Here is a 20,167-nt window from a genome sequence, read left to right on the forward strand (position 1 = left end):
AGAGGAAGAATGGCTGTGATACTGGAATCGGCTCTGCTTCCTGACTTCCCATTGCTTTTCCATTTCTCTCGCACACACACGTGTGATTACATGTGCAGTGTATAACCTGCAGCCAGAGCTTAACTCCTGGTATTTTGACAAATGTAAGTTTAGTCCAGATGCCTGCTTTGAGCTAAAATACACAAATGAGCACCAATGCGATTAGGAAAAGTAAAAGTACTGTTTCGGTTTACATACTCCTGAAAAAATGATGTTCAGTAGTGTTAATTGGAACATCAAGTGCTGATTATGATTATCAGGGGAACTTGTCTCTCAACAATGGCAGTATTGTAACAAGAAGACTTGTTCTTTTCCTGAAGGATCAATCTGTTACTGTTAATCAGTGTTTTGGCATCTAGCAAAACGATGGCATTTTAAGTTGTACGTATCTTGCAAAAATGGGCAAAACAGTATTTTTATGTTATTTTTAAATGCTTCAAAGTTCTATACGTTCATAAAATTGAATTCCTCAAATTACATAACAGAAAATCCATCATAGTCCATCTAATTGGACAGATAGTAACCTAAAGGGTCACCTCTGTATCACAATGCTCCTTTTGATCTGAAATGGGAAGAACTGATGCCCTTTGTTATTGTGACCTGAAGGGGAACAATTCCATGCACTGATGTAAGCTATTAGGGAAGGAGACGAAGGGGTCCTGAATACACATCCAGGAAAATACCTGTTGTCAGTCTTCCACCTTTCCAAGCCAAATATGTTGAATTTGAATCCGTCTGTTGACCACAACTGTGAGATTTGCACATGGGAAGGTGTCTGCCTGCCACATGTCAAGCTGTTCACCATAAGTGTATAGATGATGTTGCTACGCCATCGGTGAGTCACCAACTCTAGGTAAAATGTAGAATATGTGAGGCCTTGTTTGTAAAGTAAGCAGGAATATTCTCCGGTACCATATTTGCCAGTTGGTTTCAAAGTATAATACCTTTAGAGTTCATTATATTAGACTAAATCCCCAATCCTTAAAGAGATTTAAATTCCTAAATTCCATTGATTTTGGTGGAAGTTAACACCTAACGCAGTATGAGCATAGGTTTCTAAGTGACTACGGTGTTGATATTTATAGTACAGGTTTCATTTGAAATGAAAGGTTGTACTCTGCCTGGGAAGAATGAAAAATAAATACCACTGAGGAAACTCAAAGGATGTGCTCCTGTAAGAGCATCATCAGTTCCCACTAAAATAAGGATGTTCTGTATCCCACAGCCTTGAGTTGAAAATGCTTCACAAATATTCAGGAGTGGCATTTGGCTCAGCCACTAATGAAATACAGAAGTGAAGACATCATTGAACTGAAAGGAAAGGCCATTGAACTGAAGGGAAAGGCACAATGAACTGAAGGGAAAGGCCTATCAGTTTGAAGTAGCAGGCACAATTTAAAACCTACAGCTATCTAGATTTTTCCCAGCAGTGTTCCCTCCTGATACTACCTGCACTCACACTGGTGAATTTGCAAGAACACATCCCAGAGTAATCCATTTGCAAGCATCTTTTCTGAACTAAAAAAAAAGAGCAGCTAATACATATGCAGAAAGGAAAATATTCTTATCTCATTAACAGACTTTCTTTAAGCTTGCTAAGATTAGAATACTTAGTTATTTCAAATTGGTAAAACATGCATTCATTATAAACATGATTATAATGATAACTTTGTAGATAATAATCAATTATTTAAATATGAATTATTTCCCTACATTAGAGTCATGTTTTCAGCTATAATCACCTCGGGTGCTCAGTTCCTCCCTCCTTTACAGCACCTCTGGCTGTGTGTGGAGCATTAACCATTTGCTTCCAGACACAGACTGGGAGAGTGCCAAATCCAGAAACAAAATTTACTGTGTTGGCCTGGCTAACAACTTAAACATGTGTCTCCTTTAGACTTTCTTAGGTGGGAAAAACAAAAAAATAATCCATGCAAATGGCCATTTTAACCCTCAGGTTTTTTCCCTTTCATTTTTATAAAAAGCTTGCAAAAATGCACTGGGAGCAATGCTCACGGGCTTAGTAAATCAAAAACTGATGCCCTGGCTGTTTGGAAGTACATGCAATCATCCATTTTTAATAAGAATTCTGAGAAGATTAGCACCCTGCAACAAGAGCTTCATTTACACTGTTGCAAGGCTTAGTGGCACAATAAACTCTCCTAGCTTGCATATGCTCCGTAACTCTACATGACAATTTAACCAAGTTCTTTGCTTCTCCTCATGGTGTGGAGAAAATCCACCTTGAAATATTAGATCTCTTGAGCATGTGCAACATGCTAAACATTTGTAAGATAGACTATTCACAATGTTTATGTGCAGTGAGTGGAATTTAATCTCTTTTATTCCTTGCTCCAAGTCTTGTCAGTTGTTTTCCCCATTCTTTAGTAGTCTCTTTAATATGGTTTGCACATATTTAATGTATTCCCTCTGAGGTTCTCAACACACTTTCAAGAGCTAGTTTTGCCTTGCTATGACTCTGCAGCATATCTAGAATGTAATAGCACTATAAGATACCCTTTTTTTATAGATACATAAACTGAAACATTGAGAAGTTAAACGATTTGCTGGTGGTTATGTTTGGAGTCAATGACAGAAAGGAAGGAATTCCTAAAACTGGACTATCAACATCCTGTTTTGACCTCCAGACGCAGTGGTGCAATCCATCTCACCTAACTTCAGATGTCTTCAAAGCAGATACTATGCTGAAGTTAGTTATCTGTTCTTCCTTTCTGGACAAAGCAGAGATACAGGCACTTCCGAGACACAACTCACCAAATCCTTTAGTAGTTATTTAGAATGGGTCAAATGAATTCTGTCTTGTGAGACCCTACTTCTCTCTGCTAACTGCGAATGGAGCCTAGCTCAGATATTAACGGCTATGCTGAAGATGTGTAATGTTAGGTGAGACAAATCCCATCCAAGCTTTCTCTCCCATAAATTTTAATTCTGAGTGCTAAGTGGCTCTTTATCAAGGTTTCAAGAAGAATACTTTGGCAATAAGACTAATTAAATACTTAAAGGGAAAACTTGGCTGCTACCAGATTTAACCCAGGAAGAAAGAGTTTATTATTGTCACAGAGCACTGAGCTGTGTATGGGAAGAGGAGGAAGTTTTGAGCAAATTTTTTAGCATGATGGGTCAGTGCCTAAGATATTTAGGCACTTGGAAGGTTCATCAAAGTGTCAGCTAGGATTTTAAAAGGTGCTTAAGCACTACTTCTGTAGGCAGTTTTGAATACTACAGAGTGATCTTCTAGTTACATTTTAAGACATTTTTGAGAATCTGGCCCTAGGTACTTAAGAAAAAAAAAATCTATGGATATCATAAGGGAGGTTGAGCAAGAGAAATTCATATTTCAGAGGGGGAGTAAAATATACTCGAGAAACTGTACTGCATTTGGGCATGGTGATTTATATGCTTGTAGGGATTAATAACTTTACTTCCTAACTGCTTCATAGCACAGCTGTATCTTTCAGTCTGTACTCTCAGCTTTCAAAGTAGCAGTGACAGCCCTGGATGGAAGTCCATTACTGCAGAAGGCGAAATGGTACAGTTGAGCCATTCCTAAGCAATAAACCACAAAACAATGGTAGTCTGCAAAGCTTGACAATGAGGTGTATGAAGTTGTTGAAACTGTGGCTGGACTGATAGTTTGTCTTAATATCTGAAAAAGCTTGATAGGTCTCTGTGAGACCAGTGCATAATAATCTTGAGCAAATGTATTTCACTGCTTCCATTCTGCTCCAGTCTAACTGCTGCCTCTTGTTTCATAACTTGCGAAATGCCTGGGGCAGGAACTATGATTTTCTCTGTGTTTATGTAGCAACTACCATCCACTGGTGGCTGAGGTTCCTAGACACTACCATTATAATAGTTCTGTTCTGATAATTGCATAGGCATAGAGGCAGATGCTCAAAATTTCATATATTCCTAGATGGCTCACTGAATTAGAGGAACATAGAGGTAAAGAAAAGAGGGAAAAAAGCAAAGAAGTGAAGAGTGTTTTTGTATAATGTGTCATTTTTTGAATAATGTCAATCCCTAAAAATATGCACTCACGTTTAGAAGGTTTTGGACTTGTGCAGAGTATGGAAAGATCCTATGCTGATGTCTGAAAATGTTTCTAATGGAATTTGGCTTGCTTCAACAGAATACAATGATAGGTGTGTTTTAAGTTGGGCTGGGAAAAGAAGGTAAGAATTTCATTATGAATATCTTTGTAAATAGACCATTAATCATCATGATGGATATAAAGTCAAAAACATGGCATAGCTGGCAAGCGCATTCCTTAAGTGAATCTAACCTGAACTTAATAAAGAAATGCCAAACTAACGGCAAAACACTATTCTGCCAAGATTCAGACTCTAGTCAATCATCCTGCTAGGTGACAGTGTGTTTAATGCTAGGACAATATATCACTAACAATCTCAGCTGCTAGCAACTCAGCAGAATTAGACTATTTACTGAACAAAAGCCAGTGCAGTACTGCCAGTGGCACAGAAGTTAGAGCCACTGCTATTCTTAGAGGAAGATTGTGAACTACAGCCCGCACAGAAAAGGAAGTAGGAGGATGGGAAGTAGCCAGCGCTGCTCTTAAATGCCCCGAAGAGGACACAGTGGCAGCTCTATCAATTGCATCACTACTCAGTTTAGCTGGAAAGTGTAGAATTGAGGAGAGCGTGGTTCCACGCTCGTATCCCTTCACTGCGGCTGACGGCAGTGCTGCTGGTTACGCGCACAATTTGTATGCCTTCGAAACATGACAGCTACTCACTCAAAAGCTGAAAGAGGTGGGAAGACTCTTGGCGCCTTTTACAGTTTTTGAAAGAAAAAGTAGAGATGGTAGTCTTTGTGTCTCAGTTAAGCTCAGATAACTGTCTCGCCAAAAAACTCAGAAAATTACTGTTTGTTTTCTCAAGTATTTTTCATTTTAAAATGTGCGGTTGCTTGCAGTTATCTATTCCACTCTAACCAGTGTGTTGTGTTTATGTGTATTTACTCTCTGACTAATTGAAGATGTTTGTTGAGTCCTGAAAGTGAAAGAGGTATGTGAATTTGAAGCAAGGGCACACGTAATTATTTAAGTGAGTTTTTCTCTAAAGTGTGTGTTTGGGCACTGGAATTGCCCACGTGCCCCTGGACAGAAACTCAGAGTTACAAATAAACTTGCACAACTGAGGAAGTTTGTATTATTTTCCATGACTTTGCAAGTTTCAGGGAATGTTAAATGCTATTTTCTTTTGGTCCTTTGCCTCCGTGCTAGAATCGGTGCCCAAGCTGGGATATGGCTTTGAATTCTGGGCAGATTTTTGGGGTGGAAGTTAGGAGATGGCCACTCGTGGCATCAATACCATAGGGCAGATTTAGAATGGCACATAGGAAGGCCAGTGTAGGAGGTATCTCTGAGCGGCACTGGCTCCTACCGAGATCCTAATTCCCCGGGAGCCCAGAGCCCCTGCCTCACACAGAGGCAAGATACTGCCAATCAGCTGATTGGCAGCATGTTGCCTCTTTGAGAGGCAGCGTCTGTTGGCTCCTGCAAAGTTCCTGCCAGCATTCTTAAACTCTAATTTGGGAAAGAAAATTACAATCTGGCACATCACCGTTGGAAGGTTGCCGACCCCTGCTCCACACTGTACGTGCGGCAGCTTCAGAGAACAGTGGTATGAAACTTCCTTTGTTTCATGCATCAGGAGCAGGCGTCTGAGTGTGGCTCCTCCGCAAGGCTGCCTAAACTGTACAGCCCCACTGAAGGCAGCGAAGGCAATGGAGTTGTCCACGTGTTGACAGTGAACAAATTGTCTATTCCTATTGTTGCTGGATGAGCCACTAGGTAACCAGATTGATTTTATGATCCCTTACTGAGTGTTCAGGACTGGTGCTTGAAAAAGACATCTTTTATCTGTCATCCAGTAAATCTCACATTGAGTTGCAAACATACTGGAGAGCTAGAATTCAGCAAGACCGTTTTTATGAATAGAAACATTTTCAGAATAGACACTCTCCTGAACACACAGTTGTTTTACAGGAATTAAAGGAGTCCTTATGGTGGATGGATAAGCCAACTCAGGATAAAATAAGAACCAGACTATGCTTTGAACTGCTGTTTGAACAGAACCTTTTTGAAGAACTTAAAAAGTTCTGAGTTTTGTTGGTCTTTTTGCCTTCTTCCCTGCTTTTCTCTTTTCAGGCATAATTGGAAGCAAATAGTATACAATATGAGATAAGAGGCTTTTTTTGCGGCATTATTGACATGAAATATATCAGATTTGCAACAAAGGTTTTTCTGGTTTGTCAACTTACTCAAGATCTTGGATATTTGACATGCATATAAAGCAAAATCCTCCATTGACCAAAATCCAAATACCACACCAAACAGCGTATCAGCTACAATGGCCACCGCTGTTAGCCTCATCTCTTCAGAACAGCCATAAATCCAAAAGAATGCAAACTAAGTATGAGAAAACACTGAGTTTTCCTCAAATGAATGTTCACGACACTTCCAGGTCATCCAGTAAGTAGTATTCCATCCCTTGCACCATCTCTGCCTTTTTAGTAACAGATGATTGATGAGAGGACTCCAGAGGAAGCTGCAGAATATAGCCCCACTGAGATCCACCTCTATTCTGAACTTTTGTCTTGGTTTCCACAAATCCTTGCCATCTATTAGAGAAGTTAATAACATACTAGCAGCAATTCAGAGAAAAGAGAGTCTCTCAATGAGAGAAATCTTGGCTGTTGAGACAACCATTTCACCAAAGGAAAATTCCAGGTCCGTTGTCAGTTCTTTTAGCAATTCTGTGCACTTATGCAGTACTCTATATTTTGAAAGCACTGTAAAAAAACATTAACTGGCTGATTCCCTTGGAAGCCCCACAAAATAGATACTAACTTTTTTTAGAGTTGGGATACTTAGTGCTGGAGTTGACAAGACCTTAAAGATCTGAAAGAAGCTGGACCAGCACTGGCAGTAGAAATTGGGGAATTCCTGCCCTACGGTCACCTGTTCAAACTATTACGCAGGTCATCTTTCCCTCAATTACATTATCTGTATCTAGAGATTACATGGTATGTATTTTTTGGTCATGCATGTTGAAATCAAAAAAGGGTTAATTTTATAGTCGAAATTGCTCAGAAATTACTAAGTAAGTGTCTTTAGAGTGTTCATTTGAGAGAGTGTCCTGATGATATAATAGTACTTAGCTCACACCATAGTGCTGTTATCTTATGTTGTCTTGGTTGAGTGTGTTGTTTAACTGTACTGAAAGAACCATGTGACGAGTTCTGCATATATCCTAGTGCAGTTTGACAGTAATACTTAGCAAAAATTAACTGTTGCCGCTCCTTGAACATTTGAATGGCTTTGAGCAGGTATTAAAGTTGTAGCAAACGTATTTTTAGGAAACAAAGATACTAATTCCAAGGGATTGATAAATACCAGGTTCAAACTCTTGAGTTTACATGTATTTCCAGCCTGTTTCCTGTCTGGGAGTTTTATTCCAACCACATCCATTTTCTTTACATAGGGAATATCTTGTTCTCTTTAATTGGAGCTGCGCTTAGGCTCAGATCTGCAAGTGTTTAAAGTGAACAGTGACAGAGCCTAAGTGCCTAAATGAAATCTTGTGATCCCAAGAACCTCTTCTTAGCTTCTGTCTACACTGATTGTGCTGAAACTTCCCAATTGCATGAGATCCTTAACTTAAAATAAAGTGGACTCAGAAGTGCTGCTGTCTCGGTAGAAATGAATAGCGTAGCACCTGTCTTCCTCGGAGATCTCTCCGGACCCACAAATTAAATGCTGCTCTGTGGGGGTTAGTCTCTCCTCTCGCTGAAGGGGGGTCAGCTATGTGTTTCCCACTTTTGAGAAGAGTGGCCCAACCACCAGAATTGAAGAATCTGGGATTGGCTGAGGTCTGCAATGTTCTGAATGAAATTGGTCAAACTGGCCAGAAGGAATAAAAGACTAATTTGGCTACAGATAGAGATTTATCTCCTAGCTTAATGAATTAGACAATGAAACAATTTTAATACTTCATCCATGGCCATTTAATATAAAATGAAGTAAGAGGCCATAGAAGAGAGTCTGGAAGCTGGAGGACCATCTTGGTTGCATACCTTACCTGCCGTGCTAACGGGTCGTCATCGTGCTACTTAACTTTCCCGTCAAAGCAAGTTTTCTGCATCTTGTAGCAGCTTCTAGAGAGACTTACTGCATTTGACTGGTCAGTTGTTGCAGCTTTAATGCCTGGTGGTTGGAGCAAGTCTTTAGGAACAGCAGGGCGTAAGTTTGTAGCCTTCAGGCAGAGGAGGGCTGGCCCCAGCTTCTCCATTTCCCGGGTGAAGTCCGTCATTCTTAATCCTTGAACTGTTAGGTGTGTGGGGCGTGGAGAGCCGTAGGCACTGCCCTCCCTTCTTCCTCCTCTGGCAGTGTTCAGAGGAACTAGGTGGTCCCTTCTCTCCTCCTGAAAACAATGGCCTGGGAAGATCCAAAGGTAGAAGATACCATTGAATTTTGGGTCCCAAGGGGAAGGAACGGTTCCTCGGTAGCAGTGAATTCAAACACCAGTGGGGGATATTATTTAAATACTGTCCCCACTACTTCCTTATTGACTGCCACAGATCAGTCTCTGTCTAGAGTTTAAGGCACCTAATTCTATACACTACATAGACAGCTTATGTGTGTAACTAGGAGGAGTGTGTTCATGTATGAACGGCATGTTCCCACTCTCATCTCCCTAGGGAAGATGCTTGTGATGTTGAATCTTATTTGGTTTAGGTATCGGAGGTTATCGGGTAGGTTTTGTTACTGGCATTCAGTTGTTGGTTGTGTTAGGGGTGGGTTACGTTGTAGGGCCTGTTGTCAGGGTGCCAACGGGGGCCAGTGTCTCCCTGGGGGCTGGGAGCTATGGGGGCTCCCCCCAGGCCAGCAGGGCAGGGCCTGGCAGCCAGGGCCCATCCTACTGCCCTGGCCAGGAGCAGAGCGGCTGGGGGCACTGGGGAAGCTCCAGCCCCAGGCATGGGGCACCTCCATGGGGCTAGGCCAAGGCCAGGCCCAGATGTGGGCCTGTGGGTGGGCCTGGCTCGGCAGGCCCATGGCTGTGCAGGGCAGAGCTGTAGGGAGCAGGAGACTGGCCCTGCTGCGGTGTCGCTGGGGCAGGGGCTGACGGCTCCAAGGGGGCTGAAATGGGGCCATGGGCAGAGTGGGGGGCAGGGGCAGTCAGGGCTGGCGGTGCCCCCCGGGCCCTGGCACCTATTGCTAGTCAGTAAGTTAGACCTGCTGTGTAGCAGCTCCACTGGATGAAAATGGTTCATTTCTTCCTGCTTTACATTTTCTGAATAGTCTAACGATAGATTTGCTTTCACATCCTTTGAGATTAGTCTTTATTTCAGACAATGCTTTTGACACTAAAAGGGTCATAAAAATAGACAGTTCCTGAGAGCTTAGAAAGAAAAACTGCTAGTCTCCCATCCTTCTCCCTCCCCCAAATTATTTGATAAGGGAATGGGAAGCTTTCCCATAATCTTTTGCTTGATTTTTGCTAATATGAACCTGTCAAAGATCGTGGCATTTCCTTACTGTGTGATGTGGAGCCAGCTGGAACCAAATAATCCACCCACGTTTTCCATCATCTTTGTATTCTGATAGGAGCTTCTGCTTAGCAGAAATGAGAAAATACCTGTTATTCCTTCCTTGCTGTCATGGTGGCCACGCTGAGGCATTTTCCTACTTGGCTAAAGTCTGGCTAGATCTGAATAAATGTGACCAGACCAAATATAATGGGTTTTCTGCCTGGAACCCACACCCTACTCTTATGGCAGTTCAAGAGGAAAGTAATTTAAGAAATGACACTTTCCTTTCCACTCACTGCCCCAAAGAAATACTTTCAAGGATGAATTAGGAACATTCCTCCTTTGGCTTGAAGATGCAGAGATTTGGGTCTGTAAAAATACCTTCCTTCATCCTCAACCTTACTCCTACAGAAAGGAAAAATACCACAGTTATGTGAGCATGTGGACCTGCTTACCAGAGGATGAGAGTAACTTCTGTTATAATTTGAATTGTACTTTTTCTAACGAAAGCATCTACAAGGGTGGGCAGCCAGTGCAAAATACAGCCCCTCAGCCCTTTGGTTTCGAGGCCTGATGGCTCTGCAGCTGGAGGAAAGAATCTCTCCTGCTTCACTTTCCCGTTTCCAGACTCTCTTTTGGTCTATATTGCATCTGTTTTAAGCAGTAATGTTTTGCATGTAACATCTCTCAAAGTCTAATCCATTGCTATGGACCCACCTAGTGACGGCTTTATAGATTCTTTATATTCATAAAGGCACTTCATGCTTATCTTTTCATGATGTTTGTTAGGTTTGTATTTTTTTGAAGTTTGAAATGGGTCACAGTACCCAAACTGAATGCTTTCTGTGAATACTTACTTCATTCAGCTCTGTGTATTTAAACACTGAGAAAACAATGACACATGCGGTTACCTGTGAATAAAGGCGTAAGTACAAGGAGTATGGTCACACTGTTAGGGAGATGACCTCAAATTTTATAGATGTATTTTAGGTCACCAGAAGTAAGAATTGTCCATAGTCTAAATGTGAGCAAACTTTTACTCACTGGTATGGGAATGGAAATGGTTGGTGTCAGCCTCCAGTTTAGAACGATGCCACGAGACCTGTGCGTGCTGCTTACAGGGATCCTCTTCTGTATCGTAACTGAGTCGGTGAACAAGGTAAGTCTGAAAGATTCTCTAGACACGCAAACTGTAAAGAATTGGGCAGTGCGCTATGGCTTTCAGTGATAATCTACTGCCTCGTTGCTTTGTGCAGTGATCTATGAGATTTTTGGACAGCCAGAAGCAGCTCAGCAACATCTGACCCTTCAGCAACAGACGCTGAATATCTGAAAATCCTAGACAGGTGCTCCTGGTTTATGCAGAGAGTGACTATCTGCAGTCGGGCTAATGCAACAAAGATGCATGGGATTCGCTGTCCACATGATGTGGGATCCAGTTAAGCACATGTAAGGAGTCTGTTGCCTTTTTACTGCGCATGTAGGTGGAGGTGAGCCTCCTTTCTGTTATTCCTGGTGTTGTTAACCTGTGAATCTGAATAGTCCAACAGATTGTTTCTAAGAGGTTTGCTCACTGTAGTCCTCCTCATGCAGTACGCTCACTGTGTTATATTAATAACTGAATATTCACATATGAACAACCATTGTGGTACACAGATTTTGTGTGTAACAACCTTTAAAAATACAGTACTAAGAATTTTTCATTGAATATCCTGTATTTTAGGGATAGGTCACGTTACAGGTCCTGTATGGATATCAGAGAGAGTGGCAGGGAGACTGTGTATATTTACCAATAATGAAAGCAGTGTTCGCGGCTAAAATTCTAATGCAAGGAAATATTTTGTAAGGTTTATAAGAAATATGCAGTTTTTAAAAGAAAAAAATAACCCGTCAGGTTTTGGTTAATGTTGAAACTTTTCCATCCTGGTTTCACATGCTTTCTCTCCCGCCTGTGAAAATAGTGCAAGCTTTGCAGAGTAGTCACACAAAACTCTGCAGTCAGATTTGTAAATGCAGGTCATTGGACCATTACTAAAAAATACTGTATTTCTCCTTATATGGGCTAGTCCAACCATGTGCAGAGACTCTTACATGGTGGCTTAATCTTGCAAAATCCCTGGCCCAATTGCCTGATGCAGGAAGCTATAGTTCCCTCAGCTTTAGAGAGCTGATGCCATTTCATACCTCCTTGACAAAGACGGGCTCTGATTTTATAGGCTCCCTCAGTGAATCAATGTATGGTGAAAGTTTATCAACCCCTGAGGGCTTACTGAGTCTAGGGGATGGACTTGGTTCCAAGTTGTTTGAAGACTTGGTTTGCACCACCCAGTATACAGTATTAGGAAAGGAAGTGTGCTATTGGAACAGCTGTGTCTTAAAACTGGAGGATGTCATGATTATTGCTAGCTAGAAATGCAAGAGAACCCCATCCAAAACAAGCATAGTGTCTTGAGGATGGGTTGGTCTGCTGAAATTACAAGGAGTAAATTCAGATATTTTCTAAAAGGCTGTCCACATCAAGTTTGTAAATCATTTTTCCCTCAGTACTGTAACACAGATAATAGTTAAGGAGGATAACGGGTTTGCTGAGAAACCAAATTATTTCCTTGTCATGTTCTATTACAGAAGACTTAAGAGGGAAATCTAACCTGTAGCCATCCTTTTGCCATGTTAAGGATTAGCTACTGTCAAAGAAAGAAGTGAAGGAAAAGTAGGTGCTAAACTCATCAAATGAAGAGCAACAGAGTACCAGGCAAAGTTAGACATATCAAAATGTGCTACTGGAAATTGATGGTGAGCTCAAATAGGGCTGCTAACTTAATATGTAGTCTTTCCTTTAATATTGGCTTCTAACCTGTAAGATTGGAGAAAGCAATTTTTCTGCTTCTCTTTAATTGAACAGTAGAATTGATGCTGAGAATTAGTCTAATGAATTTTCTTTCCTTACTTGATAAATTGGTTGAAATAGTAATAAAAAATAGAATTAGGAGACATATAGGTGAGTATTGTGATACTATAGCTATCTATCAGCATAGCTTTTGTAAAGAAAAATGATGTGTAATGATAATTCCTTGAGCTTGTCAACAAATAGTAAAAGACAATTATTAGAGGGTTTTTTTCTCTTTAAAGAAAGTTTTTGAAAAAGACCTTTACAAGGGGCTATTAGAAAAGTGGTTGTGGGATTAGGAGTACTTTCAAGAATTAGATAGTCCTCTGAGGGACAGAAGACAAAACTAAAAGTATATTATCAATATTTGGTGTAGGAAAACTGCAACAGGGGTATCCAAAGTCTGAGTGTTGTAGGTGGTGTTTCACATACATATATTAATGAATTGAAAATGACCGTGACCAGCGGTACAGAAACATTTGTGTCTGAGGCAGAATCATTCAAGTCAGGGCTGGAGAAGATAGTAGAGGACTCCATGCAGGAAGACGGGCAGGTTGGCTACATGAGTGCAGTGTTGACAAGTGCAGGGTATTGAACATCAGGCAGAAAAATGTATGTGACGATGCTCACTGCTCTGTTCTAGCGTAACTCTGGCCACTTGGGAGTGGAAGGGAAGACGACCTGTGTTTCCTTATGGAATACTTAACCAAAACAGGTGGAATGATCCAAAGACGAGATCCAGTTGTTGAAAATGGAATAAGAAATAATGCTGAAAATACTGGAGTGGCATATGTCAGTAGCAAACCCTTTCCTGTAATACTGAGTTCTTTATGGGTTAGGCTACCTGAAGAATGTATATAGCAGAAACAGAAGACATTAAAAGAGAAACAGCGCAAATTTTAATCTTGAATAGACTGACTTCTATATGAGGAAAAAGCTAAGAGACTGTTTAGAGAAAGCATAAATAATAAAAAGTTTATGAAATAAAAGAAAGGAAGATTGGTTACTCCTTTTTACTTTTTCAGTTATCACAAGAACAAGTCATTCAGTCAAATGCAAACATGCAAATACAAAATAGGAAAGTGTCTTATGCAACTTCTGGTTGGTAATTCACTTTGGTCCAGATTCCCAGAGTATTTCCATATCAGAGAAATAAAAAATTCACGTGTTTATCTCTGCATTATGTGTCCAAATACAAGATTTTAGAGTCAGTGATGAAAAAAGTTGCTCTCACCCTGTCTTTGCAGACCACACCTCTAACAGGTGAGGTTCTGTAACACACGTCAGGCTCTGTCTATCCAACTTGGCCTGTGTAGCCATGAGCTCCAACCAAGGGTGCCTGGACCTGCATTGGTCAGCTGTGGTCCTCAGAGGGATGTTGTGGGGTCATGGTGCATCTTGGTCGGTACTTCATGGTATCAAACTTGGTAGTGCGCTTGCCTGTTTTTTCTGTCTTATAAAAATTGGTTTATTTTATATTTTAAGGCACTTTATACTTAGGCCAACGTTTTATGAAGTGATGTAAATGCCAGAGTTAAAGCAGCCAGCAGGAGATGAGGGACAGGAATAAACTTCCCTCTCTCATAGAACGCTTGTCCGGTCTGAGTGCACCTTGCTTTGAAACATCTAGGACATAGTATAGCAGAGAACTGTCTCTTGTTTTGAAGCAGGCTGTAGCCTCTGTGTTTGAGGCAGAGTTCTCACTTAAACTCTGTGGTGGTTTTTCGAACTGTCATAAGAAAATTTGCTTTTAATAAATGACGTACATCTTTTTCGTGCAATTAAATACAAATCCCTGGTAACGTCATGGGCATTTTTTTAGTGGCCCTATGTGTCATGGCCCACAAGTCACTCTAGAAACTGTGATCTTTTTAGAGATTGTAGTCACAAAGCTCTGTATGGTTGCTGTTGTGCCAAAGGCCTGTCCTGACTGCATACAGCAGGTTTTAACTTTGACTATAGCATTGGGACCCCTCTGAGAAATTTTATGGCAAGTTGCAAAAAAAAGAAAAAAAAGGCCAGTTAAAAAAAAAAACAAGGTAGGTGTCTCTGTCTCCTTTTATTTTCTACTCAATTTGCACTTCTGGAGACAGCTGCTGCCATTCTATTGCTAACTCAGAATTCATTAGAAAACAAGTTTCACCTGTGACATTCTCACATGTGAAATCTTTGCCCAGATTTTGAACCACATTGCTCTCAAGAAAGGGCAGTGGCTACATGCAAATACCAGGAGAGATGGTTGACAGGATTGATCATGTGGGGTCAAATGCTAAAAAGGTATGTCCGAATGTGATTTTGTTTCTTGAAAAAGTGTCAAAAGACTATCTCTGCTATCTGATGTGGTGACATTCACTGTTTCCGCATTTTGACATTTTTCTCCGTATGCCTCAGGCTGTTAACATGCAGAAGTTATCTAATTTATTTTATTTTATTTATTGGACAGGGGTCAGGCACTTTGTAAATTATGGACTGCGTTCTCAGTGAATCAAAATATTTAGGTTGCTTGTGAGGTTCAGTCCTTGGCATCGTGTCACTAATGACTTTTACACAACTCTGAAATAATGACAAAAGGAAAATGCATCAACAAAGAAAGAGAAATTAAACTTTGTAAAACAAAACAAAAGCCACATCAGAAATAGAAAGTGTTATTTAAGGGGAAAAGCGGGTGACCAAATGTGCAGTCTGGATTCGGTACAATGTTATATGGCAAGAGAAGAGACACTCAGCTTTGGATCTTGTCCAGGCAGAGGAAAATTTATGACATAAATTTTCTTTGATAAACATTCCTGAGAAACTTCTTTGTATTTTAATCTTAATGAATGTTTGTCTCGATCCAGTGGTGTGTCTCTCTTTTTTGTTGTTGTTGTTGGCTGTGGTTTTTTATATCTCCTTTCTGATTCTTTTATATTCTGAATATACCTCAGTGGCAACTGTTGAAGATCTGTCTTGCTTACAAGCTAATTGGTAGTAGAAGGTAGTCAACCCTGTACCTGGATTGCATTAGGGCTTTTGGAGAGCGTCCCCAGATATTCTGATTTTCCCATACCTAATGCTTCAGAATACTGTGGCATTATTTTCTCAGTTTTTCCCCATACAAGGTGCAGAAGCATTCCCAGGGGCCTTCAGCATGCTACCCCGGCAATGTTTCTAGCCTCTAGCTGTCCCATGTAATGAGACATGAGAAGCAAGAGTTAAGCCTCCATAGAAATAGCAATAACAAGAAGCCATCAGTCTGTTTTATACCATACTTACGTGTTTATTTCTCTGTAATAGTGGCTGAATTGGAGTTTGTCTGTTGGAAGTAGGAGTTCAGCTTTTTGCTTCGACAGAACCAAATGGCATTAGTTTTGCTTTTACTCAAAAGTGGAAAATCACTCATAAAACTGCATCAGAGCACCGTTAAAATAAATGAATGGGCAGGGTATGCTTTTGTAACTTTATAAATGAAACATAACTCTACATACTCATTGATTGCTGTTCCAGTGTGCAAGGTGTAAGACAGCAACGTGTGTTATAACTCCTTCCCTTACAGAGATGCATTTAACGTCATTAGAATCATTGCTTAATTTACAGTTTGATCTTCCCGGTGACATGTATAACAAGTTAAATATCAGTAGAGTGCATTTAATAAACACTAATTTGTATTAATCTTAGCGTAGACTATATACGTAATGTAGGGATCTTGTGTGTGATACAGTAGAAAGGGAATATATTTACAAATTTGTTCTGAATTTAAAAACCGTACATTTCAGCATCTATATTTTTGAAACATTTACTAGATAGCAGTTACATGAATTCTTAGGATTATACAGACTAAAAAGGAATAAAATAGATAAGCAATTTACAGAATGTAAGACTTACCTTTTTTGTGTTCTTTGTCTGATTACAATTACAGTCTAAACTGTAAACTGGTTCAGATAGAGGTTATTTCTTACGAAAGTCCTAATTCTTCATTGCTCTTCCAGTACAAAGTAAATAGAAAATGGTAATATTATTTGTAAGTATTTTATATTCCCACTTTTTCTCTATTCCAACAGAGGAGGAGGGCAACCATGAATTGAGCTATATGTGTTTGCATTGTGCCCGCCGCAGAAGAGCTCCATCTGATTAGCTGAGGGTGGCTGTAGTCCTATGCTAAAAGTGTAATAAACAATCGTAATGGCACTGAAAGACAACCGCTTCTAGTGAAGAGAAACAGACAGTAGATGTACCTGTGGGTGTGGAGAATTTTCATTGCAAACACCAGAGCAAACCAAATAAAACTTAGGTTGCCTGTTCAGAAGAGACTCGATTTCTACCAACCACTCCTCCGCACACGCACCGGGGGGAAAAGGGAGTAATTTCCTTTTGATGGGAGTTGGTTACCTGTATGAAATGAGTTAGGCTCGTTGTCGGGTATATTGTGGCAGGCATTTACATGTTTGTAACAGTCATTGGAAATGACACCGAGGAGGAACATTCCTGCTGGTGTTGTCATCCGACAGGCTGAAGATCGCAAGGGCACTGACAGTAAACAGGCCTGTCACTCAGAAAGTAATCGTCCCGATCAGGATGGAGGCAGAGTAGGGAGACTGCGCGTAAGGTGAGGCTGTGGGCTTCAGTTGGGACGGTATGTTCAGTGCAAAGTAACTGTGCTGAAAAAAGGACGTAGGGAAAAAAAAAAAGACTTAGAGCAACAAGTTCCTATTTTAGTAACATTTTATGTTCAGAACCTTAACGAGAAACTGTAAATTTGAGATCCAGTTAGCTTCTTAAATCATTTCAAGCACAGTTCCTATCCATGGATATGCTCTCTATTTTTGTGACTATTTTTTTTAAACTGTCCTGTTTTTATTTAACTTTTTTTCAAGCTGCTTCTGTGCAGATCAAGGCTACTAAGACAACCAGTAAAGAGACCCTGTAGCTAACTGACAGTATAGAGAAATAATAAAACAAGCTGTACCCAAAATAAAGGAACTGGGGGGGGGGACACGACACAAAATCAGGAATGTGTCCTCTCTCTGATTTTTCTCGTTTTCACAATTATTAGAAGTTACTTTTTGCCAAAATATATGTAATTTAATTTTAAATGTGTTTACGTATGCTATTTTTATTTCTAAAAAATCCATTTATATTATAGTTTACATCGGTATTAATTTTGAGGTTCCTTTACCCTGGCTGATGCGGAGTGGACAGGATCAAAGAGTGCCGACCTCCTTTTAAAAAATGATTAGGAACTTCATTGTAATATTTAGTGACCCTGAGGGAAGCTTGAATTCAAATTTTAGATGAAGGTTCATATTTCTTCTTAAGGGTAGTGTCAGTTCTCTTTTACAGGGAGGGTTGCAGATGGTAGGCCCCTGCTGAAATTGCAAGTAAATAGCTGATAAATGAGGGCTTCCCACTTGCAAATGAGATGGTTTTACTTTTCCTTGAAGAAATTCAGTAAATTGAAAAACTCTAAATAGCACAGAAATTTCAGTCCTCCAGACCGCCTTCTCCTTCTCAGATTTTGCTATACTATATTCAGCACTCAGTTTTGCCAACACCGAACATGCCTGATGTGGCATTTACATTCTTCAAAAAAAGCATAGATTAGTTATATTTCTAAGAGTTAACTTCTCCTCTTGACACATGTACTTAATTCCCATTAATGGAAATGGCAGCTAGGCATGCACACTGAAAGGAAAAATCTGTTCCTGAGCATATGATCCAAACTGCATTGTAGCTAAACATTTCCATACTCTGAAGTAAGCACTCATTATTTGCGAGGTATTCTTCATAGTAAATGCATCAACCCCACTCTCTTCTCCCTCCACTCCCTCGTAACCTGTTCCAAAACACTCTTTCTTAGAAATCTTACAGATTCGTTCTTAATGCTGCAGTTGTTTTGGATGTATGCCTAAAAAACAAAATCCATTTAGGATCTTCAGAGTTTTGCATATTTTCTATGAGAATTTTCCAGTAAATCATTCTGTGGAACATCTTACGTTTCCTTGGACTTTGTAGGTCTCTATTATTAAAACTACAGTGGAAACAACAAAACCCGAAAAGCTCTTTTTTTTTTTTTCCCCCAGCACTTCCTTTACTTACTGTATTGCAGTATCTGCCAAAGGCACTAGGCTGAAGTGCTATCATTCGATGATTAAAAAAAAAATTAATTAATGTTTCGTTTAAGGTTTTCCTTCTGCCAATATGCTTGTATAAAGACCTGTGGATTCTGTCTATGCAATATTCCAGAGTTACGGTATTTCTAAGTTGAGCTGGGTGGAGAATTGATTTTTTGGTTCACCTCTTGAACTGGAGAACCACAATAGCGACAAAAAATTCAGTTAAGCACAAAAATTCAGATAGGACTTCATGATTTGAGTTGTTTCCCCTCACCCAAATGAAAATCAGAGCTTTTTTGTTTAGTTCAACCCAAATTGTCCTCTTTCACCTGGACTTGTCTGTTTTGGGCACCCCTTAAAGGAAGCAAAGCAAGAGAAATGCAGATTCACTGAACTGCTGGGGGAGGGGTGGGGGGAGGTTTCATTTTTCTCATCAGTTGAAGATATTCGAACTTACATCCTGAATTCTGAGTTTGAGAAGAGAATTGAGAGAACTGACTGTGGATGTCCCAGGTTGCAAGTGGGTTTTGTAACCATGACCCGCTCGGTAAAAAGGGGCTTCGGGGCTTGCTATTACTAGTCAAAAGTTTCAGGACACGGTAAAACTTCGTATGTTAAAAACTGGAGAGTTGCGTATTACATACATTTTCTTCTTTCTCAGTGAGTGGTTATTTATCCCAGTTCTTCAGTTTTTCCCCTTTCTGATATGATAGCAGCCTTCGTGATACGTCCTGGCGATTTCTAAAAAGCAAGCCTTGACGTTAATACCAAATTATATGTAGAAAGGTTTCAGAGATTCCCTCGAACCATTTGTTTAACTTCTTTTTTCTCCCTCTTGTGATTGCAGTTGAACTTACTATGAGAACATAATTTTATCGATAAGTCTATACAATAGAGTGTTAATAATCCAATAATAACACTACAATGATACAGTAATACAATACAATATTAATACAATAGTAACAGTAACTTTTTTTTTCCTCCTTTTCGGACCCAACTCTGTTTCCCCCCACTCAGCTGGGAGAGGGAGCTCAGTAGTTGCAGAAAACGTAAAATGAAGGAAACCAGGAAGAAGGGGTAGGTACCTGAGCACAAAATGTATTGGGGTAAGAGTAAATGTGAACTAGGGTAAGGGAAAAGAAGGGTTCGTGTCGGAAGCATTCAGGGGAATGATCTCTACTTCCTTCCTTTCTTCCATTTCCTCTCCCCTTCTCAGCTCTCCCTCTTGCTCAGTTATCTTTGTTTTCTCCCCTGAACATTTTTGTGCCTTTTCTCCCCCTTTTTATTATGGTCCTTTGTACTTCTTCCTAGTCTCAAATAAGAAACGATATAGGAAGGGGTAAATATATGTGAACAGACGAGGAAAAGACGTGGCAGAAGAAGGGCAGTTGTGGAGTGGAGCCGAGTTGAAAAAAGGGTGTGAGGTTAGAGAGCTGAGTGGAGCTAACGTGCAGTCAAAATATGGTAGTCCTGTTCTGCCAAAACTGTTGAAATTTTTTTGAATAAAAGGTGGTCTTAATTTTCCTCCAGCTGGGGCTTCTGCGTGGCTTCTCTCTGCAAACTTCTCCCAAGGCCA

At 40.2% G+C, this 20,167-nt stretch overlaps 1 protein-coding gene across 6 annotated transcripts in view; it reads left to right on the forward strand.

The window, feature by feature from the left end:
• Positions 1-20,167, forward strand: part of SOX5 (SRY-box transcription factor 5) — a 660,386-nt gene that overhangs the window by 337,109 nt on the left and 303,110 nt on the right. The window lies entirely within an intron of this gene.

The sequence above is a fragment of the Aptenodytes patagonicus genome, chromosome 1 (assembly GCF_965638725.1).
Source record: "Aptenodytes patagonicus chromosome 1, bAptPat1.pri.cur, whole genome shotgun sequence".
Lineage (NCBI taxonomy): Eukaryota > Metazoa > Chordata > Aves > Sphenisciformes > Spheniscidae > Aptenodytes > Aptenodytes patagonicus.